This window comes from Stegodyphus dumicola, chromosome 12 (assembly GCF_044657685.1).
Source record: "Stegodyphus dumicola isolate Sdum_Otavi_A_Nest chromosome 12, ASM4465768v1".
Classification (NCBI taxonomy): Eukaryota; Metazoa; Arthropoda; class Arachnida; order Araneae; family Eresidae; genus Stegodyphus; species Stegodyphus dumicola.
In genome coordinates, this window is record NC_140779.1 from 38005468 (window position 1) to 38031124 (window position 25657).

Below are 25657 nucleotides of genomic sequence, written 5' to 3' on the forward strand. Positions count from 1 at the left end.
AGAGGTTCGTGGTTCGATTCCCGGCGAAGGCGTTTGCTCATTTTTCATTTTGCCTGCTTCCAGAAATACCTAATGTCTCTACACTATTACGCTTGGAAGCTATTGTAACATAAATAAAACGTTTCTGATTGCGAGGGCTGCCGTAAAGTGTCACCAATGAGAATAGGGGGATTGTTCTTAGTTAAAAGCATAGCTAACAGAAAGTTATATGAAAAAAAAAAAAAAAAAAAAAAAAAAACTGTGTACGAGACAAGAAAAAGAATGAAGATGTTTTGACCAGTAATAGCCATTGTCCTGTGCGGTCATTTTTAGCCTAAAGGCCGCTAGCCCAGAAGGGTATTAATTTCAAAACAGCATTTGGCGTCGATTCACTTTTCAGATTGTTGCCACCAAATATTATCGCCATGTACTATATTTAAAGAAACTAAATAATGAAGAATCTGCATGAATGTATAAATGTTTCTCGCACTGTAAAGAAACAACGATACCTAAAGCCATCAAATTTTGAACGAATTTTTGATGCACGAACTCTAACGATTTCAAAGCGAGCAATGGCAACACTATACGGAAAAAAACATTTTCATCTCTAGCGCGCGAGACTCTGTATCGGAAATTCTAAAGATGTGCGGTTTTTAAATATTTTGTGATATTGCTGTTGAATTGAACTTCATGTATTTTAAGTGCGAAGAGCTTGAAATTTAATAAATAAAGGTAACACACAAAACCTTAAGAAAAAAACCGCCCTTTTGGGCGTAATATAAGATCTGAAAGCTTTCAGATATTTTATGGCCTTTTTTTAAGGGGAAGCAGAGATAAATTAAGAAAAGCGCAGTTCTGAGAAGCGACCTGTAATCTAAGAATGTTTATGAGATTCCGAAGATGGGCGTTTTTATTCCCTTCTTGTTTAGTTACACCCGTTAGGAAAATATATCCATGTGGATATGCTTCGGATTACTGTGGAAATGTAGTGCTTAGCTTGTTTTAGTGTATATGTTTCATATTTAGCCATAGTCTGCTTATTGCCTGGCTTACATTTTGAAACATCAAAGGATAACTTTTCCCTCTGTTACGAACCGTAGATGACTCAAACTGCAGATGTTAATTACACAGAACGGAAGTACGCCAGTACTAGTCAAATTAACCTCTTTATGTAATAATAGTTAATAATAATAAATACATCCTATTGTGTAATAATAGTTCCTTTTTGCTTAATTTTCAAATATTGTTTCCGTATTCCTTATAATATGTCAAGCTTGTTAACTTTTCTTTATATCTATAAAGCGTCAGGATTTTATATGTTTTGTTTTTAAGGCAAGAAAATTTGAAATTGAAGTTAAAATATAAGTTAAAGGAAAGTATCGAATTAAATAATAATTATTTTAAAATTTTATTTCATGTAATACATTTAAAATTTGTTTTATAGCCTATATAAATAAGTATCTGAGGAAATTCCCTAGAACTTGCTCGTAACTTTGGAATGCTTTGCAGTAACTGAATCAATCTCTGCTTTAAATTTGACTCCTGCGCTGATAGAGGTACTTCATTACAAAATGACTAACATGAAAATTTAATTACTATGTCTTCAATCAAAGCAGAAGAAAAGAGCAGAAAATTGCGAAAAAAGGCTTCCTAACACTTTTTATTTTTAGACTACTCTTTGTGTTTACATTTAATTGCCAGTTGTTCAATGGTTTATTTCATTGGAAGTGAATTTGCTAAATGTGTTTTAGATTTATGAGTGTGGAGTTATTGGATATAGCGGAATAAGCTATTGGATATAACAGAATAGAAGCAGTGCCTTGCAATTTAAAATCTTTTTAGTTCAGTTATTGAATTTTAACTTACAAGTGATTAATTCTTCATCAAAGTAGGCCGATCTGTAACTAAACCCTGCGGTGTTAATTTTCCTGTTTACGAAGTGCCATCACACGAGTTGTACGAAATAATGCAGCCCAAAATCATTACGAACAGCCATATCCAAAAAATATTTTAACCCATTACTAATTACTGTTCTGTCAAGCGTTTTGCAACGATGCAATAATATTCAATGTAATGTTTTACAGGGTCTTACATTTTAGTGCAGTTATTATTTGCCCTTTTCGAATCTTCAAAGCAATGCCATTACTTCTCTGCTCTATAAATGAGCTCTCCCAACAGTACGCCTTCATAACGGAAACCACATTATAAAGGCATATGACGTTTTATGTAAGTCGGCCATTGTGCTTCAACACAGAAATCTTCAGCAGAGTGGCTTAACATAAAGGTCTCCATACCTTTATCAAAGACTACTTTTTTTAAATTAAAAATTGGCCTTATAAGCTGGTCTGGTTATATGGAAGTACTCTTGCGAAGGTTGTAGAGACATTAGGATATTTTTTGGAAGCAGACGAGAAGAAAGCCTTCTCCCGGAATTGAACCACGGACCTATGGAATACCGGCCCAGCGTACAGAACCACTACACCACGAAGGCACGCCAAGAAGGTGGGAGAAATACCTTATAAGGTTTGTATTTGATCAGCTAGAGTCGATTTTCTCCTTTCGTTTTCTCCTACGATATAGTTTTCCTCAAGAAGCCCTATATCAAGGTATCCCTCCCATTAACAAATATCCGTTTTGAGTGCTTTATTGTAAACTAACACAGAAAACATTTATATCCATTCCAATTTAAAACTTAAAATTGAATTCTTTAGTAGTCTGGCTGGGAAATGCTATTAAATTTTTTCTCAAAAGACAACTGCAGCTTTCAATCTTAGAAAATTTTAAGGACAAATCTTAATAAGTTAGAGTTAAATTGCTTAATCCAAAGTGGGATTTAATTTTACTAGTAGTTTGAAAGAATTTCTCCTTTAATCTCATTATCATTTGCAGAATACGGTTGACAAAAACACGAATGCAGAATAGAAGATAAAATTGTCATAGAGCTGTTCCTCAAATCTTTGACAAAAACAAAATAGGAAAACCTGTTTATGTTTAACACTGTATCACATTCCGATATTCAGACAAACGTGTACCGTTTCGAAGATCTGCTCCAAATAAATCCATGAACTTTTTTTTATTGGATTATGTAATCCTTATCAAAATCTGCGAATCCATACTTTTCCGTATGGATACAGTGCAGACAACGAACTGAGCCATTTGACCCTGGTAACGCTTATCACCTGTCTATTTGCGGATACAATATTCTGTGTTTTATGAGCTACTTAATTTTGACGTCAAACGGCTATTTTATCTCCTTTTTCCCCTTCACATTAGGCTGTCAATTTCTTACACACATTAATGACTTACCCAGAGAATTTCCGCTAGAGCTTGGAAAATAATATAATAGTAAAATGAATTATGTTTCTAAAGCTCCACGACAAAGAAATACTTTCACAATACTCGCCCTCACAATACATTTTCGGATTGTGACTATTAAAAACGAATGTTGCTAGTTTTGAACTCAGCCTCTAAAAGCTATAATAAGCGTTGGTAAGTGATGTTTCATAAGTGAATAATTTTGCAATGAAATGTTTTAATCCACATATTTTAATCTCCTCCTCCTCTCTCTCTGAATAGATGCAGAATTTTGTTATGAATGTTATTTTTAGCGTTCTTAAACAAACACCATTCTGTCAATTCCATTAACTCCATTCTATCATTTTTGGCATAGGTCATTTTCCTTCTAAAACAAACTTGCTTTCACTAAATTTAAAATAACACAGTTCGGTTGGGGGGGGAAGAGAAATCTTTTGCTTTTAAAATAAAGCTCTGAATTAAAAGTAACCTTTTGTGTGTTATCTTTTCTTCTATATGAGTATTCTATGAGTATTTGCTATTATAAGCCTGCCTTTATTGATATTCAGTTAAGCTCTTTATTATGTACAAAATCGTAATCATAACTTAATCATAATCGTAACTTTCTCATAATAATCATCAACTTTACAGGAACTTTCTACGTGTGAAGTCGGGTGGTTTGCCTGAATCTAAAAATCCAGTGTAATCTGTACTAACATGAATAAACTTTAATATCTCTTATATTAAAAAAAGTAACTTAATAGTAAACTATCAAATTCATTAGCAATATATAGATAGCGATTCATCTATATCTATTAATAACTAAGGATTTGGTGCTTTTATATACAGAGGCTGTTCACACTTTTTTTAGACGATGTATATTGTATTCACAAAACTAAATTACATAAAATTCTTGTTTTAAATGTTCTATTTGACATCCCTTATTCTGAACTATCTTTCGACACTGCAATTTCCAGGATAATAATGCCTTTTTTAGTGGCAGAAGAGGTATTCTATCCCATTCCTCTCGAACAGCTTTCCAGAGTCCTGTTAGGGTTTGGGGACAACGTTAGGATAATGCAGTTTTTAAAAGTCCAAAAGCACAAAACTCCATAGGTGACACATCGGGAGATTTAGTAGGGATATCAGTGAAGTGTATGGGCCTTGTTACCATATTTATGTTCCATTTCTTTTTGGAAATTTACAGTGGATTTTGATGTGTGACTGCTAGCTTTGTCCTGATGGAGTCTCACAGATGGATGGCACTGTGGGTAAAGCGATGGTATTTCATTCAGAAAAATTGGCGATAAAGTATGTTCCTGATAGTATTTGGAGTTAATCTTGACATTTTTTTGCACTCTCTTTATTTTTAACTTGCCATTATAAGAAAAATCAGCAACAATCATGAATCCCTCAGAAAAACTTTCTTCCTATTCTTCGAACCATGTACTTAAATTTTTTTCTCCCCTTTTATGATAATAAATGGCTCTCTCTCTCTCTCTCTCTTTTTTTTTTTTTTTTTTTTTTTTGTTATAGTCATTTAAATACACCCATGCTTCATCTATTGTGACAATTGTTTTCCATTTTTCTTTGGATAAGTGTTTCTCATATAGAATTCTGCAGCGTGTCCTGCGTTGAGCGATTCTATGCTTTGGAAGAAGACGATGCACATTGCGTTTTTTCGCTTTCTTAAGATTTAAATCAACGTTTATCATTTTGTTTACAATGGACACCGAGTATTTTAATGATTTTGCAACAGTCCTTTGACTAGGGGGATTTTCTTTTAACATTAAACAACGTACCTTCGCAATAGCCGAAGATGTCAGTTTTTTTCTTGGATACTTGTTTGGAATTTTTGTCCCACTTGAAGCTCCAATTTGACGTTTTTTTTTTCCTTTTTTGTTGATGATATTACCTATCGACGCTTTAGATATTACAAAACCATGACTCTCACATCGTGTTTGGATAATGGAGTATGCATATTTCTCTTCGGAAAGAGCGTAAATGTAGCCTTCGAACCACTGCTTTGTTAAATTCGCCATTTTGAATAAAAACAAAACTTTCAAGCCACAGACAATAATTTTGACTTTTAAAAATATAGTTCAATTGCAATTACTTCTTTTGCAGCAAACGATTTTTTATTATCGCTTACCAAAATCGTCTAAAAAATGGGCGAACAGTCTCTGTAAAACAGCGAGTGTTATTTTTATTTATAAGACGAAAAGAGTAACTTAATTTTCAGTTAATTAATGCCATTTCGATAAAAGTCAGTTGTCTCTATTTCATGAGTCATAAATTCAAAGATCGTTTCGTTTCAGGAGTCAAGGTTGGGAGAGCATTAGAATTTCAAAGCAAAACTTCAAGATTTCTTAGAACATAGAAATAACATTTATTAACGATAAACTTATATTACTTATATTACTTCCGCCTATAGCGGCCATGAAACATAATCAAGCATCAAATAAATATGACATGCGTCATTGTTCATGTTCAAGCGTCAAGTGATATATTTTTCATCGGCGCGCATCAAGAGCGCCACCTATCTACCAAAAAGACGGAACATACTCCGCCCCGATGAACATTGGTTCATTACAACATTATTATAAGATCTTCAATTTTAGATTCAAACAAGTTTTCCAAAGTTCAACAGTGTATCATAAAATAAAAATGCATAATGACAAAATTTAAATTGAATAACAACATTAAATTTAGCACAAATTTTACAAATAAAACATACTTACAATCTCTAGAAGGAAAACAAAATAATGAAACTGCTAAATTACCATAATCCACAATTGTGGTCCATTCTCTGAATCTGAAACATAATTGAATTAATAATAATAATAAAGACACAAATTATGAATATACAATTAATGTTTTTTTTTTTTTTTTTTTTAGAGTCTTATTCACTCAATGGTAAGCGGGAAAGTTTATGTATAGGACGCTTCATTTTGCCCAATAAAGTTTTTAGTTTCACAACACGAACTTTTCCATCAGCACCAGGATATAGTTCAATTACTCGTCCAAGTCGCCACTTTAATGGAGGCAAATTTTCGTCCTTTATCAAGACTAAGTCATTGAGGGCTAAATTTGGTTTATCCCTCAACCATTTGGTACGCCCTTGTAATTGTGAAAGATAATCTCTAGACCAACGTTTCCAAAAGCTCTGGAAAATTTGCTGTGTCAATTTCCATCTTTCAGCAGGGGTTAGCTTTATTATTTGTAAGATCAGGTTCAGGAATTGCTGTTAATGTAGTCCCAATTAGGAAATGTCCAGGTGTTAAAGGATTAAAATCTTCAGGGTCAGATGAGATGGAAACTATTGGCCTGGAATTCAAACACGCCTCGATCTGTGTAATTAAGGTGTGAAATTCTTCGTATGTCAGAACCTGGGTACCAATAGTCCGCTTTAAGTGAATCTTCATTTGTTTCACTCCAGCCTCCCAAAGGCCTCCAAAGTGAGGGGCAGCAGGAGGATTGAAGATCCATTGAATATTTTCACCGCTCAGGTAGTTTTGAAATGCTTCGTCAGAGGAAAGTGTAGCTATGTATCTTCTTAATTCTCGATCAGCCCCAACAAAGTTGGTTCCTCTATCGGAAAAGATTTTCTTGGGTTTTCCTCTGCGTGACACAAATCTTTTCAGAGATGCTAGGAATGCTTCAGTTGTTACATCACTTACCACTTCTAGGTGAATGGCCTTTGTGGTGAAACATATGTAAAGGCAAACGTAACATTTATATCTCGTTCCTCCTCTTCCTTTCCTAGCTTTAATTAAAAAGGGGCCTGCAAAATCTAGTCCTGTATTCGAGAATGTTCTATCCGGCAATACGCGAGAAGCAGGTAGGTCGCCCATTATCTGACTGGATGTGCTTGTTCGATTTTTAAAACATTTTATACATTTCCAAATTATTTTTCTTACAATTTCTCGGCCATTAACGATCCAATATTTCTGTCGCAGAGCAGATAATGTTAATGTGGCTCCTCCGTGAAGGTTCACTTCGTGAAAGTGTTTGACTATCAATTCAGTAACTTGGTGACTTTTGGGAAGAATGATTGGATACTTTGTGTTTTCTGAAAGATTCGAGTTACAGAGTCTACCACCGACTCTAAGGATTTCTTCTCTATCAAGAAAAGGATTTAATTTCAGGATTTTACTGCTGAGATTCAATTTCTTCCCTGCTTTCAAAAGTCTAATTTCTTCTCTAAATTCGGAATTTTGCATAATTTTAAAAATCAAATTGCTTGCCTTATCCAATTCTTGAACTGTTAAAAAACCCTTGAGTTTTACAGATGTAGGTTTAATATTGTGGCAGAATCTTAAACACCATGCAGTTACGCGTTTCAATTTTTTCCAGGATGAAAATCTGGATGTCAATTCAAATTCAGCCTCTTGGCTAATAACAGAACATACAGTAGTTTGACGCTGTTCTACCTGTACCTCTTCTACCATAGGCTCGATCAAAGGATCAAAAGATGATGAAGGTACATTTTTCTCTTTTAACCACACTGATCCATTGAACCAAAGTTTATTTTCCACTAGATCAGAAGCTCTTAATCCATGTGAAACTATGTCAGCCGGATTGTCATTTCCCTTACAGTATTTCCATTGCGAAGGTGATACAACATCTTGTATTTCACGTACACGATTAGCAACAAAGGGTTTCCATTTATCAGCGGTACCCCTGATCCAGTGAAGAACAATTTTAGAGTCACTAAAACAAAATACATTATCTTCTTGGATATTAAATAATTTCCTTAAATATTTAACTATTCTTGCGGCAATAATGGCTCCCATAAGTTCTAAACGAGGCAAGGTTAATTTTTTAAGTGGGGATACACGGCTCTTTGAAAGAACAAAAGACGTACAGCAAGAATCAGGATCACGAAAATATGCAATAGCTCCATATCCCTTGAGGCTGGCGTCACAAAAGACAAAAAGCTCTATTTTATCGAAATTTACACATTCATCATTTAATATGTATTTTCTAGGAATACACAAGTTGAGAATAACTTCAATTTCAAAGTACCAAGTTTTAAATTTTTCACTCAAATAGCTGGGCAAAATTGTGTCCCAATCAATACCCAATTCCCATAACTCTTGTAATAAGAATTTTATTCTGATAACAAAGGGTGCAATGAATCCAACTGGGTCATAAATTTTTGCCACAATCTGTAATACCTTTCGCTTTGTAACGTGTTTCCAGTCAACTGGTTGTAAAAGTTCTTGTACATCTAATTTCAATGTATCCTCATCCAAATCCCAAATTATTCCCAGCACTTTTAACGTTTTCTTATCCAAATTATCTTCCTTATTAATTAAACCAATATCTTGCCAATGATTTTTTAAAGATACTGAATTTGATTCAAATTTTCTTAAGTTCATACCAGCGTCTTGAAGAATTTTAACTGCATCAGTTGATAATGAGAAAACTTCTTCAACGGAGTCTGCTCCATGGATAAGGTCATCAACGTATAGGGACTTATTTAACATGTCAACAGCTTTGCTATATTTCTTTTCATAACCCTTAATATGATGTTTGATAGTGGCGGACAAAATAAACGGACTTGTTGTCATTCCAAACGGCACTCGGCACATTCGGAAAACCTTAAAGCCTAAACTATTGTCACTATCGTCGTAAGAATGATTAAACCACAAGAACCTTAAAAAATTTCTATCTTCACTATCAATTTGAATTTGGTGAAAAGCCTTCTCTATGTCTGCACAAAATGCAACTTTATGTACGCGAAATTTTAAAATTATATCCAACAAGTTAGGATTTAAATTAGGGCCTGATATCAAACATTCATTTAACGATTTAGCTCCTTCAGACTTAGAAGAGGCATCATAAACTATTCTTATTCTTGTTGTTACTTTTCCTTCACGTATAACGGGCCTATGAGGCATATAATAACAGTTAGGTTCATTTTCAACAAACTTACATCAGTTTCCGAAAATGTTTATTTTCATTTTCAATTCCTATCGAATCCAATTTCCAAAATGACTGCAAATCAAATGTGTTTCCTTCAACGGCAGATAAAAACAACGCATTAATTCGAGTATTATTATTTTTTACTTTACCCATCACTGTGTATCCGAATATGGTCGGTACTATAAACAAACCATCATTTATCATTGAATTACTTCCTGTTTGTATATACCAGAAATGCTCCGCGCCAAGCAGAATATTTATGTTCTCATTAACGGGACTTGTATCCGAAAGTTCCAAGCCCTTTTTAGTCATAAATTCTTTAATGTTTTGACATGTTGATGGCGCCTGGAAGTTTATTGATGATATTAATTCTATCCCTATAGCTTCTACAACAAGGCAGCGATCATCGTTTTTATTTTTTATTTTTAAACTATATACATCAAATTCTTGCGAGTTACCGCGCTGATTTCCAAACGAATAAATTGTTAGAAATTCTTTTCTAATGACTTGCAATTCCAAATCGCGCGCTAACTTGTGGGTGATGAAGTTTCGTTCACTACCTGAATCAATTAATAATCTTACGATTCTCGATTTATTTTTGCTTTGAGCAATAACAAAACATGTCTGTAAAAGCACACTATTTTCAGGTTTTAGAGTGTTACAGTGGGAAGTAGATACTAAAGTTTTATTTTGCGTATCTGCGGAGTTAACATCTCCCATTTCTTTCGATTTCAAACGGCAGAAAAGTTTATTATGATTTTTGTCGTTACAATTTTTGCATGGTTGTATTTTTGAATGACAAAACGACCGCAAATGTGATCTCAGAAGGCATCTGTAACAGCGACCTTCATGTTTTAATTTCTTTCGTTTTTGTTCGTCGGAAAATTTCAAACATCCGGCAGATGTATGTTCGTTTGATTTGCAGAATATGCAAAACATTTTTACCGATGTGTTAAAAGCAGAAGCTTGTGATTTGACTTTATAATTTTTTAACCCTTGTTTAGGATTAACCCCTGTGTATTTATTACCTTTTGAGCTATTAATCAAAATACTTGCTTCTCGGCATTCAGTTTCTATTTTAATGAACTCTATTAATTCACTTACTTCTATATTTTGGTTAGATGTTCTTTTTCTATGGAATTCAAGAGCTAAATCTTCAGGTAACAATTTAAGAATTATTGGGTTCAATAACTGTCCGTATGAACCGCTAGTAACATCTAAACTACTTAAATTTCTAACGCAGATTTGTAACTGATCATAGAGCTTTCTTAACTCAAAAACATTTGAAGAACTTTTAACTGGTTCTAAGTGTAACAACATCTGCATGAATTTTGATATAATAACATCTTTACGACCAAACCTCTCTTCTAAACTTTTAATGCATAGATCATAATTTTCTTCAGATAAAGCATAACCAGAAACACAATTATATGCTGAACCAGATAATAAACTTTTCAAATATGTAAACTTATCTATTTTAGATAAACTTGGATTAGAATGAATAGCATTATCATACGAATTAAAGAATTCGAGCCATTTACTGGGATCACCAGCAAATTTTTCAATATTTAATTTAGGTAACTTTACTGAAGCACTACTTGTAACAACATTATTACCATTTAGAGTACTACTAATACCATTACTAGTTGTAATTATACTTCTTTCAACAACTTCATTACTGTTAATTTTCTTTACTTTACTAATAATCTTAGCTTTAAACGTTATAATTTTTTCATCATACTCTTCACATACAAGTAGTTCGTTATCATATTCTTTTTCATCAATTATGAGAGCATCGATCTTTGAGTCAAGAGTTTTAAGTTTCTCATGGTATTCAATTAACAATTCATATGATGAATTTAAATCTTCTACATGTTCTTTACTTAATTCTTCTGATAACAATTTCTCAAGTTTATTTAGAAATGTAGTAACTTTACTACTACGTACAATAGCACGTTTCTTTTTCTCTTTTGCTAAATCATCCATTATGTTTCGTTTTCAAAGATCGATACCAAGAACAAATAAATCAAAAGTCTTACCTTTCAAAAGGTAATTCCCCTTGTCGCGGGTTTCAGACACCAGAAAAATATATGTATGTCTCTATTTCATGAGTCATAAATTCAAAGATCGTTTCGTTTCAGGAGTCAAGGTTGGGAGAGCATTAGAATTTCAAAGCAAAACTTCAAGATTTCTTAGAACATAGAAATAACATTTATTAACGATAAACTTATATTACTTATATTACTTCCGCCTATAGCGGCCATGAAACATAATCAAGCATCAAATAAATATGACATGCGTCATTGTTCATGTTCAAGCGTCGAGTGATATATTTTTCATCGGCGCGCATCAAGAGCGCCACCTATCTACCAAAAAGACGGAACATCAGTTCTTAAAATTCGAAATGTACATACCATATATCTAAAAATAAATATTTATTTATAAAAAGAAATCGTTTTCATTGCTTTGCGTATGAACGAGTAAGCATATCTTTATCATTTACATGCATATAAACTATAGGTTCGCAGATTTCACACTTCAAACATAAAAGTTTACGACAATTTTTGGGTATTGAATTGAAATCTGAGCGATCAACTTTCAAGTTTTTTAACTGAAATTAACTCCAAAGAAGAACTGAATTTTTGTTAAGGATTAAAAATGGCGTACATTTCTTACGTCTACTTCAGATCCTTTTCTAGACAGAATCTTTTTACTGCTTAAATAAATGAGGGCAGGTAAAAATTCTAAAGTTTTTCATTGCCTAGCAACGAAATTTTTACTTTGTTCTCCAATAAAATAAGGTCAGTAAAACTAAAACCTATCTTATTTGTTCTTGTTCATTTTATTGTAGACAATGTTTCTATGGTTTTATTTTCGTAGAAATGCACTACAGAAATTTGCTTTCTACTGTTTAACATCGAAACCTTTAATAGATTGAAAGGATTTTTAAACTCAGGCTTTTGTTCCTATTTTTCTTCTCCTTTCGTCTCTCATTATGTCAAGATTGCAGCATTAGAAATTTAGTTTCATCTAAAATTGAAAAATGAACAGAAATTAGAACAGACAATTTATACAACAAAAAATTTTACCCCAGAAGGGCTATTAGTCTCGAAATGGCATTTTGCGTTGAATCATTAAAAACGTTGTATCGCTTTTCGAATTGTTGCCTCCAAATATTATTGCCCTGTATTATATTTAAAGGAATTAAGTAATGAAGAATATCTATGAAGGTATGTATGTTTCTAACACTATGAAAAAACAATGGCACCTAAAGCCATCAAATTTTGATTAAAGTAGTCCTCCACCCGAATATGAGCACCTGGAACTCCGAATTTGGAATTTGTATTGTAAACGTTTAACGAATTTTTGACTAATAAATTCAACTATTTTACAGTGCAGTGTCAGCACTGTACGGAAAAAAAAATTATCTGTCGAACAATGTCAACACTGTAAAAAAAAAAAAAAAAATTATCTCCAGCGCGCGAGGCTGTGAATTGGAAATTCTAAAGATGTGTTGTTTTCAAAGATCTTTAACTCAAAGGTACAGTAGCCTAAATGTTGCCGAAACGTGTATGTGTGTGTAAATGAAAAAACACCCATTTGGGCATAATATAAAATCTGAAAGCTTTCAGATTTTTGTTTTTTTTTTGTTTTTTGTTTTTTTGTTGTTTAGTTGTATATTATGACACATGTGTACAAATTTTGAAGAGTAGTATTCTTTTATTCGTAGCCAAGAAGCATGACGCTAGAAATATCTTTATTGATTACATTATTGAATATTAATGAAACTTGTTGCCATCTCAAATATAGAATTATTACTAAGAAATAAGCATTGTTTTTAAGCAGCTTACTCTGGTATAGTGATGAGCATAGTGCGGTTTAAATTTTAATTATAAATCATTTATGCTGCATTATTGGTAGCAGCTTACTAGTAGAATTCTTTTACGTTTGTTCTAACGCACAGATTTTTCAAATTGAAAATTTTATTGAAAATAATTTTTAAATAAAATTCTTACTAAATTTATAATTTTTTAAATGATTAAATTTTTATAAAGCAAAGAGGTATAATCTCTGAGTATAATTTTTGACTAGACACTATTCTGTTATAAACTCCACAATGACTTCATGAATGAACGTATAATTAAAACGGATTAATGATTATTAAAAAAATTATCATGCTACAAAATTTCCAATAACAAACAAAAAAAAAAAAAAAAAAAAAAAAAAAAAGGAAATTAATTACTTTAATAGCTAGACTAGCAAATGGAATTTCATTCTTCGAGGGCTAAACTCTCAACTAATGAACAACTTCAATGATGCTACACATGGAGCAAAATGTTATTTTAGCGGTGCAAGGCCTCTGGACTGAATCATTCACGCGTAGGAATTTCATGAATTATTGATGCACTCAATGGATATTTTCGTTCATTTTGTGCCATATGTGTCTATCATTTATGCTGTCCTTGCTCCTCTTTGTGACGGAAAAAAATTCGGTTGCGTGTCCTTTTCAGCTATTTATTGTTACACACGTATTTTGAGAAACCAAAAATTCTTTTTAAAACCATTATCTAAATTTTACGATTACGGCATTCCATATTCCCGCAAATTTCAATAAATAATCTCTTTGTTTTAATTACTTTATTGCTTTGTTAAATTTATTATTAAATTTTTCTCCAACCCGCTCATTTTAGGAAACAGTGGCTGTTTTATCAGTTCTCTACAAATGCACAGCTGGAAATGATTTATAATTAAAACTATATTACTTAAAAAAAAAAAAAAAAAGGTCTGAAAGCTTTCAGATTTTATATTACTCCCAAAGGGACCTTTTTTTAACGTTGTGTATTACCTTTATTTATTAAATATCATGTCTTCCCCACTTAAACTATAAAATTCAATTCAACAGCAATATCACAAAACATTTAAAAGAGAATATCTTTAGTATTTCTGGTACAGTCTCATGCGCTGGAGAAAAAATTGTTGTTTTTATTTTCCGTGCAGTGTTGCCATTGCTCGCCTTGAAATTGTTGAGTTTCTTAATCAAAAACTCATAAATGCCTTACAAAATATGAAATAAATAATAATTCAAATTCCAAATCTGCGCTTTCAGATGCCCATATTCTATGGAAGATTACGTTATTCAATATTGGATGGTTCTAGGTACCTTTGTTTTATCAAAATACGAGAAACATACATACATTTATGCAGATTCTTCATTATTTAATTTCTTTAAATATAAGATAGGGCAATAATATTTGGTAACAACAATTTAAAAAGTGATTCGCCGTTTATAGTGAATCAACGCAAAATGCCAAAACTAAATTAATAGCGCTTCCGGGCTATCGCCCTTTGGGCGAAAAAATTGTATCTGAAGGAAGTTATAGATTTCTTTTAAAAGTTTTCGAAAGATTTAATGTGCTTTTAGATATATCAACAGCAGAATAATTCACGAAAGCACGAAGAAATAAAGTATTTTTATGACCCATTTGGGAGAATTTTAGTGCAACAAAGGAGGCGAACTGCTTCAAATATATGGCTCATCTTTATTACAGTTTGACTGATAAATTTACTGAAATATTTTAGAAAACTATTGATTTTGCGTTTGGAACCATAGTTACAACTGATTATTACAGTTCTTACCCCTATTGTTTTAAAGTAAATCTTAATGAAGTGCATTTATTGTACAAAATAAGAATTGACTGTTCAGCGCAGTTACAATCATATCTAATCAAACTTTTGTATTCATAATACATACATGGGTATTACGAATCAAGAGTTAATACAAGTAGCATTATGCACTGATTTAAATATGAACTGAACTATATTTTACCGCAAAAATTTTTTTGTAAATTTATCTTTATTTTTTTTTAACTCACGTGAGAAAATAAATCAGTAGAACCAACTATGCCGAGGACTGTGTATTTAATATGTCGAGAGGGGAGGGGGGAGAGTCCAGCCAAAAGGGTTCACGTTTCCTATTTTATTAGTCTGACCGTAGAGAAGTAAAGCATTTTTCCATTCATAAGAGAACAATCACGCCCCAAAGTAGGACAGGAAATGTCTCCCCCTCCATCATCGGCAAAAAACATCTTCTTATTCCTCATATCGACCATACACGTCAATCACAATGAACTTTGCTATGGCTGTGATTCCGTTTGATGCCCCAGTTTTTGACTAGCCATTTATATTTCTTCGGGATTAGTGACATTATCAACCTTCGGGCGCATGACGCTGAAGAACTTTAGAAGCAAAATTCTAGAGTTGAGCATTTGCTGTATAAAATTCGTTATTTTCCTTTTTGATACACTGTTTTCCAGTTCTTGATATTTGTCTAATTTCTTCCATCAAGTTCATCATCAATAAAATTCAGAAAAATTCTTTAAAAACCAATTTTTATCCTTATGCAATCGGAATGGATTGGAGTATAAACATAGTTTTCAAGCAACGGCCAGCAGCTGACTGGTTCATGGAAAAAACGTTTCTTAAATTAAATCCGTCAAATCGATGATTAAAGCTGCTAAACAAAAGTAAAAGAAAATTGAATATTTATTGGGGGGATCTTTAAACACGTTGCGTCATGCATAAATACCATTGCTCAACTGTAGATTTGAAGATAATTATCTAGTTTTATTTGTCGCTCTGAAATACCTATTTTCTTCTCCTTATATAATCCTTATATTGTGGAGGACTTTTAAAGCAAAACTGGCTCGTATTTACGTTACACATTGAAGAAAACCACGAAAACGCCCATGCCGGCAGCCCATTCGACGTGACTCCAAACCGGACAGAACTACCCGTGTTCAGCGACTTTTTACCGTTTGCTTTAAATTACCGATGTAAATTTCGTGTGCTATATTTATATTCCAGACTGGGCGTTGTGAGTGAGATTTGAGTCAAGAATGCTTTCAAGAGGACAGTATCAGTAGCTTAGTGACTTTCAATGAGGCTAACAGAGGGTGGATTTTCGTTTCGTGGTATTGCAGAAAGAGTTTGGAGGGATGTATCTACTGTGCATGTGGATTGGCACCGCACTATTCTCCGCATGTTTAAGGCGCAATGCACTGCTTCTGCAGCTGACATTCGAGCTTTTATTGGCACCAAGGTTACATAATGTATTGCAGAAAATCGATTATTGAGAAACAGCTCCGACTTATAAACCCTGAAGTGGCAATATCTCTAACTCCAAATCACCGTTATCTATGACTTAAGTAGTGGCAAGCTAGAGCTCATTAGAGAACAGAGTGGAGATGTGTTGCGTTCCCAGATTGACAGTCGCTTCTGTCTTGGTGCCAGTGTTGCCCAGACGAGATAGTGGTTAGTGATGCTGACCGCCGTTCCAAAATGCCCAGGTTCGAATCCTGAAGAAACATGAGTGTTTGTAAGCGTAAATTATCTGTGCAGCAAGCGGGCAATCAAAATACATGACGAGCCGAAAGCTTGTGAAAAGGTGGGTAGGGGAAGACTTTTGGGATATACTCGGCTCTCCTTCCCCCTTGGTGTTCTTCCATTTTGGACGGAAGCATAGCTATTAACAATGCCACCGGCTATGTCTAATATGCTTAGATGGATGCAAAGGTGCCGGCTTTGCTTCAGCTGTACCTGTGTTGGTGCCAGTGATGTTGGTTAAAAGAAAGCCAGGTGAGGCCTTGGGCACATTGGACTTATACCAGGATATATGGTCTGGGAAAAAGTAGCAGAACTCTTATCATTATCCCACACACTTTTCATTTTCCATCAGTGTAAAAGTTGTACAATAAAGTCAAAATTGTGGTCAAATTTAGATATAGCTTTAGGCCCTAGCTTAATATGATATGATATGACATGATATGAGGGATGCAGCCCGACCCTCCTGGCAGACTTTACGTCGCCCTATGGCCTTTTTGCGGGCTGCGCCAGAGAAAGCTAAAAACAACACCTTCAACAAACAAACATAAAGAACATAACTAAAAAACAAAATTAAAATTAAAATCCCAACATGCTATCTTATCATGATTAATCTTCTCCATCATCTTTTTCAGTCTTTTAAAATCATTTAAAATATGATATATGTTAAAAACATCATTTTTCTTAAACTCGTTCCTGCTATCAGTAAAATATTTACATGTTTCCACATAATGCTTCGCAGTGCCCGGTTCTTTACAGATATCACAGAGGTCAGACTCTTGTAATATATAAATAATTAATTAGCTTAATATATAAATCTAAATTTAATCGAACATTGTAGGAACTTAAAATTTGTGTTCAGCTTCAAAGGTTGTATGTATATCAAGTAACATCTTTGCGCGAAATTTCTCGTTTTGTACGCAAGTATTCTACGGCAAATGGAACTTTTTTTAAAACCTGAGACTATTAAAATCTTTTCTACATTAAAAATTATGATAAATTTTATGATTATTCTCATTAAGAAACTTGTTTTTAATGAGGCTAGACTCGCTGCAAGAGTCCGAAACGTGAATATGAACCTTAAAATTTTTGTAGAATTTTAAATTAGCCCCACCGGTTATCGAGAAGTTAAAGTCGCTGACTGCTGCTATCGGACTTGAACTCCGCCAGCCAATGCTGTTCCTGCATGCAGTTTACATATATATATATATATGTAATGTAAATATAAGCCAATTTCTTTACAAAAATCTTTGCGACAGCATTTTATTGCTAAGTATCGCTCGAGCGCTTTACTATACTCAGTGTCACAGTAACTTAACTTCAGAGTGGAAATAATTTCAGTTATCTGACATATACATTATTTATTAATGAATGATAGTTTTCATTTTTGTGATAATTATCTATCATTAAATATATTTTTACATGATATTACAGATTACAGTTTAAATAATGAAAAAATTCTGAAATTCAGAGTAATAAGTCAGGCGAAATGCTTTATAAATTTATTACGCCTAAAAAATGTTTTAAAAACTTGCGTATAAAAATGCATTTTGTACATAGCTGTCGCTTATGTTAGTATTAACATTATCTCTTCCTCTCACTGTTACGTCTTTTTATATGGAAATATTCATACACTCAGATTCGATGAAATTTTATCGTATCCCCAGTCGATTCGTAAATGATCATCGTTTTCGGATTTCGTTAATGATTTTAGGCTTCACTTAACCCGGATAAAATAACGGAATACTGAGAGTTTTACTCTAAACTTCGTTTCAGCAAAAAAAGTTGATTCTGTAACGTTTTTGTAGTTTTTTTCAGTTTAGTAAAAATTTGAACGCAGTCCTTCTAAAATTCATCCACAAAGGCATTCCTTGTTTAATAAACAATATAGTGTATAAAATGGTATTAATGGATCTTTTTAATAAAATATGCTTTTTTATTAAAAAATTTGCAGAAATAATTAAAAAGTTTCAGCCTATTAGGAATTTTTTTACAAAGGAGTGAAATTATATTTAGCTATATTTTTATTAAATCGGCCTCGCAATTTAATAAATTTTCAAATTTTCTTTTCATACCAAAAATGACTGCCTAAATACTGATCTTAAAAATAAGTTGTAAGGTATGGTTTAGTTTATTAACTAATTATTTTGTGTTAATTCGCTTTCCTGTCGTCCTCTTTTCCATTTTCCTGCCAGAATGTAAATTTCTAGCTCGCGTGATATTCAAATGAGGTAGAAAGGCTTGGTTGTTATTTTCCTAAAGAGAGGGATGCCTTCATGGAGAACATTTTAAGAGAATCTGGCTCGTATACACTTTACACATGGTGAAAAACACGAAAACGCATGTGCAGGCAACCCGTTCGCGGGATTCGAACCTAGGACCGAATTACCAGTGTTCAGCGACTTGCTGCTCAGCCGCTGGTGGGCTGAGGTGGAAAGAGACAGTATTTCAAGGAGGGTTTTAGAGGATATAATCAGAGCGTGTTCTGGCTGCTGAAGGTCACATTGCTAACTTCGATTCTCCTGAGAGTAATATTCCGCGACGTTGTGTTAGTTTTGCCGTTAGGCTTGTCATGTCGACCTTTAGGTCAGTGCCAACTTGCGCGTCACTTTAATTGCGTAGCCGTTAGACTAACTTATTATTACTTAGTTTTTTTATCTTTAAGCCATAATTACTGGCTATATTTTGCAAGCGCGAGTGGTGCCTTTTGTTAACTTTATTTGAGTCAAATAAAGGGTCCTTTACACCTTTCTCCCTGTCTCTGGTACTTGACAAGACATAGCGATAATTCACTTCCATCTTTAAGGCATTTCATTTTATGCTTCCAAAGAACACGAGATGTCATAAAGTAATATTTTTAAAATGCGAATTCTAATTCTTTTACAATGCCAGTATCTTATTTATAACAGACATTTTAATAACTATAATTTTTAAAGCCGGAAGAAAGATCATATGGACTGCGTATCAGAATTACGGCCAAACGGACCGGTTTTCTTCCCCCCCCCCATTTACACACACATACACTTTTCGAGAGCATTTGGGCTAACTCCCCTTTGGGTTAAAAATATTTGAAAACTGCCTATCTTTAGAATTTCCCATAGACAGAGGCCCACCAGCGGCCGAGCGGTAATATCGCTGAACACTGGTAGTTCGGTCCGAGGTTCGAATCCCGGGAACGGGCTGGCTGCTTGGGCGTTTTCGTGGTTTTCCCCATGTGTAACGTGTAAACAAGCCAGTTTCCCTTAGAAAGTCCTCCACGAAGGCAGCCCTCCCCTTAGGCCCTAGTGTGCTTTGCTGTATTCTCAATACACACATACACACCCACAGACAGGAGGTAAAAATATTTTATTCCGCGCAGTTTCTTGACACTGCTCGCTTGGAAATCGTTAAGTTTCTTAATCAAAAATTCGTTCAAGTTTAAAAAATATGAAACAGATAATAAAACAAATTCGAAATTCAAGATTCGGGCTTCCAGGCTCCCATGCTCGGGTGGAGGACTACGTTATTCAGAATTTGATGGCTCTAAGTATCGTTGTTTTTTTCTACAATGCGAGAAACATACATGCGTTCATGCGGATTTTTCATTATTTATTTTCTTTGAACATAATACAGGGCGATGATATTTGGTGGCAACAGTTTAAAAATTGATACAACCGTTTATAGTGATTCAACGCAAAATGCCGTTTCTAGACTAATAGCCCTTCTGGGATAACTTTCCTTTGGGCTATAACTTTGAAATTAAAAAAACTAAACTTTTATCTTAATTTTGGAAATAGGGTTGAAAAGATTTCTGTGCAGAACAAAAAGAGAAAAAGTGAATAAAAAAGCATTTTCTTCCCAGTACTTGATGCCTTTGCATATCCCCCTTCCAAGAATCCTCAAAATTCAGCAACGCATTTTAAAGAAGGATCAGAAAAATGCTCACATATACTCGGGTTTTGTTTCACCCTCCCTTGCAAAACGTATTCACTTTAAAAGGTTATCACGAACTCGCTGAACAAGTGTCTAGTCTTGAAAGGAGATGAACGAAATCGAAACGCAGAATATCTTTTACAGACACAGCAGGTTTTGTAACCTATTTTTACATTTAATTGCACAAAAATAGGCTTTCCGCTTGTACCAGTGTTTTCTTTCGTTCGAAGCATTTATTATCCGTTCAGCCAAATTTTCGTTTCCTAGAACTTCCAATAAGAATAATATGTATTGCATAATAATGGTTAATGGTTTTCGAAATAATTGTTCCAGATTATTTGCAAAATTTTTTAATTTCTCGAGTTATTGCAGATAGCAAGGAAATCCAATGGACAAAAAACGTAGGTGCGCTGCTTTTATTCTGAGTTTTGGTTAAAGTTAAAAAATCTCATGTAGACTTTACATGACTTCCTTCTACGGCGTATTAAATTATACACATTTTTTACTGCATTTAACTTCAACTTATTTCTCCGAATTATTTTAACTTGAATAACCAACCCCTCAAGGCGATCTGAGAAAGAAATGAAAAATCGCAATATTTGAAATCAAATATCCAGGTCAATTTTTATAGTAGAGTTAAACTTTTTATAGTTTAATATTTTCATAGCGAAACTTTCCCAAACATAAGTACAAGAATCGGGAGACCGCATTAAATGTTAGATTTCATTAGTTATTGCAATTTATTATTATATTTTTTTTTAATTTGACATTGCCGAAACATGAATATTTTCATTATTTAATATACTTTTGGTAACTGTAAATATACAGTGGAACCTCGAGATATAAGTTTAATTTCTTCCACCATTGAGCTGGTATAGCAAATTTCTCGTACCTAGAAACAAACTTCCCTATTGAAAACAATGGAAATCCAGTTAATCCGTTTCGCAACCCCAAAAATATCAACATCTAAATCAGTTTTCCTAAAAAATAACACTGGTAAATAATGCTTGGTGTTTTTCGGAGAAGATCCAAGTACACATTCTTAGCCGTAGAGCAAATGATAGCTTCCGACACCGAATTGTCTTTTAACTGCTTTCTTGTTAATCCACACCAACAATCAACACCAACATCGGACACCAACATCGATGGGAGGGTGCTTGGAAGTAAAGATAGCTCTTTGACCACATCAAGTTTCTTACTTTCTTCCTTCTTCTTCAGAATAATGCTGATCGTCGATGTCGAACGGCCGTAAGTTTTCGCCAGTTCAGTCACATTTACATCACGCTTATGTTTATCTATGATTCCTTTTTTACTCTCAACGGCCATGGCTTCCTTCTTTTTCTTTGCAACACTATCTGAGCCAACAATCTTTTTGGAAGGCATCGCGAAATAATTATTACCATGTTAAATGTAAAAAACAATTAACTCACAAGCGCACAGACACGCATATCAAAGAACACTGAGTGTGCTGACGAAGGGATTCCCCGAGTCGAGGCAGATCGGGAAACGCGCCACGCATACCAACAGCCTGGCTCATTGCTCGTTACTCAAGTCAATGCTCGTATTTAGAGACGAATTTTTCGCTCATACTTTTCTCGTATCTCGAATTTCTCGTATATAGAAATGCTCCTATCTCGAGGTTCCAATGTATTACTACGACTAATGGTTACGAAAATAATACTTAAGAGGTTTTTTTTAAAGTAAAAATGGAAATTGAGATAGGTCAAAAGATCTATTGACCTATCTCAATTCTACGGATGCAAAGATAGCAAAGACTAGTGAAAACCTCAAGTTCCGTTGGTAGTTTTAAAATTAAGTTACAACAAAAGGCATTTCGAAAGTAATTTGCAACATAGATGTAGCACAGAATTCAAAATACAATCTATAAGGTTATTCATATTTAAATTTATTACATTTCCTACGTAAGTAAATTTTTGTTGGCCATCTTTTTAAAGCAGTGATATCTATTAAATAGAGAAAAATCACCTGCTGTTTAATTGCTTTTGAAATCTCAATTCATTTATTTTTGCATTTTTCGCAAGGATTGCCAAACGGTGCAAAAATAGCGATATTTAAATTTAATGCATTGGGGAAAAATAGTGAATTTTTTTTTCAAAGACTGGTTCTAAAATATTATCTTTCAAGCAAAACAGAAGATAATAACTCTTTATTTTAAATACTGTTCTTCGTAATACACTGTATTGCACTATTCTTCGTAAGACAAGTTTTTTAAACGTTTAGTACAAACATAAATCGAAAAATAAAACTTAAATTTGAGTGGCTGCTGTAGGTAAAGCCGACCTTCTGTTTGGTTCCTCAAATGGTCTGGCGTTGTAACAAATAACAGTTTTAGTTTTTAATAATAGTAATAATTTGAAATAAAAATCATGCTGGAAAATTATTTTTAACCACCAGTAATTTAATTTTTTTAATTAGGTTTTGTGTAGATTAATTTAATTACGTGCTGTGTAATAACCTCAAAACAAATAATTCTATGACCAACATAATGGCAACATGCCACGCTGATAATATGTCTCAGGTCTTACAATATGCATGGTCTTAAACTTGTACTGATAGAAACAAGGTGTTTCTGACGACTCACTTCACATTAGTTGAATAACCAATTTAATGATTTAAAGCTAGGCTTGATCTCTGTATTCCGGTCTTCGTATTGAATGTGTACCTGTTAAGTTGGGCAATTTATTTTCAAATTTTCTGAAACTATTCTAAAGCTATCTCCTCACATCTGTGGACGAGGATATTTTTCTGTGGATTGGGGATGGCGATTATCTATTTGCGTAATAAACTTACTTTGTTCAACTCTTGGAGTTTGTTAGAGAAATGTACTGAAACAGAAGGTGTATTATAATAACAACTATACAGAGAAAAAATTTAAGAGATTTATCTTAAATTTTCTTAAATACGTATTGTAAGTCAACAAGGGTTTTAAGAGGTGTTGGAACCTAAAAATCTTCAAAAAATGGTGATTTCGGATTCTTGCATTTTCAAATTCTCTACACTTTTATCTTTCTAAAAATACCATTCCTTAATCTCTATGAAAATTGGGACTGTAAAAAATCTAGTTTTAATTTGTCATCGAATGCTTTGATCAATAAGGATTTTTGCATAAAAACGCGGTTTTCTCCAAACGTGATTTTCCTACACTCGATGTACTTTTTCTCAGGAGCTCACAGGTATCTAAAACTTTTATGGCTTATTTATTAGATTTCCTTATATTTACTGAAATGAGATTTTTGTGATAAACGAAGGGAAAAAATTTTTTAAAAATTTTGTGTGGGAAAAGTGCTAAATTTTACTATACCTAACAAAATAGTCTGTAATTACTTGTAGAAACATTAAGTATTTTTTGGAAGCAGGCAAAATAAAAAATGAGCAGACGCCTTCGCCGGGAATCGAACCACGGACCTTTGGACTACGGGCCCAGCGTGCAGACTACCACACCACGAAGACATGCTAGGAAAGTGGGAGAAATACCTTATATACTCTAAAATTCAAAATGTTTCAAAAACTCATTTCAGTATAATCAGATAGGTATACTTTAATTGCACAACAAATTTCAAGCGTGTATCTACAGCAAATTTTGAGTTCTTCAGATGCAGCAATATCCTAGCAAAAGTAGAAATTTTTCTGATCACCGTAATAGATATATCTGAGGATCTTACTAACCTTGAAAATAATATTTCGCTACAGAGTCCGCAAATACCTGTAATCTGCTGTCAGTTTTAGATTTAAGTAAATAAAATTTCAAAGTATGAATTAAATTTTGGAACAAGTTTATTGTTAGTATCTTCTTAAAACAGTGCATTTATTAATCTATTTATTTTTCTGTAATTTAAAAGCATAAACATTACTTTAAAGATAATTTCACTGGTAAACATACCAATTTCTTTCAGTAAAGTATTTGATTCGTTTTCACAAAAAAGTTCTTTATTCCTACTGAAACTTTCGTCTCATCTTTTGCCTTATCTCCCCACTACATTTTAACCTCGCATTGGCATGCTCTTCTTTGTAAATAATTGTTTAAAAAGGTTATATTTTACAAATCTTGATTAAATAATCCTTAAACTATGAATATGCTTTGATTTTATTTAAGTGAAGATAATCCAAATTTAATTTAAAAACTAGAACCGGAGTAATATTAGCAAAGCTCAGAAAAACATAACCTGTTAATCTTCAAAATTCTTTATTCCAGGCAACCCTTCGTCCCAAGATTTGCGAATTATCGGAATTCTACAATTTTTATCAGTTCCGATGTTTATTTATGCTCTTAGAAAAATACTTATCACTTTCAGGAGTGTCGATTTAGGTAGGTGGTCGCTGTGAGAGTTTTCATTGTAATTTTCGTTCTCAAGTTACAGTTTCTCCACAAAGGATACACTTTCTTATCTCATATTTTATTCTTTCCAAAGGAGCGCGTTCGAGTCAAGAAGAAAAGCAAACGGCAAATTATGCTAAAGTTCTATTCTTCATTCATTTGCGGAGCTTTTAACATTGTTGTAAAATCACTCCTTTTTCTTTTGTTTTCAATTTACTATTTTAAAAATCAGTTGACATTTATAATTATGATCTGAAAATGAAACCAAAAGAAAATACTTCATCTTCTGTATGAAAAAGTATTCCGTACTTCATATAGAACGTATATTGCTGGGCTATCTTGAACAGAGAACATAAGCAAAAGCGAAACTGAAAGCAGGATTCAAGCCGAATCAGTAGATGGTAAATGTTTCTAGACAAATTATTCTCACTCAATGCCAAGAGCTTCAAGACATTGGAACAATAATTATAAATGTAAGGTAAAGTTGATGAAGAATGCAGCAGTTTGAAAACGCCGTAACTTTCCGTTCAAAGAGGACATATGTTTTGCTTCTGCGTTTTTGATATCAATCGAAACAACCAGAGAAAAATTTCATATTAGAAAGCCGGAAGTCCCAGATCTTTCTTTTTCGTAGAGACTCCTTATCTAGTGTAGCGCCACTTTCATCTAATAATAATGATGTTGTGCATTCCACAGTGATAAAATATTCTGATTTAGCTCACTCTCTGATTGTCAAAAACAGGCTCAATGACTTTTGTGAAATATCGTTTCATATAAATTAACTATTTTTTTCTTTTCAATGGCAGAGAACGAGACAAATATTAT

At 33.3% G+C, this 25657-nt stretch overlaps 1 protein-coding gene across 3 annotated transcripts in view; it reads left to right on the forward strand.

Annotated features, from left to right (window-relative positions):
* Nucleotides 1-25657, forward strand: part of LOC118193645 (solute carrier organic anion transporter family member 4A1-like) — a 126343-nt gene that overhangs the window by 64333 nt on the left and 36353 nt on the right. The window lies entirely within an intron of this gene.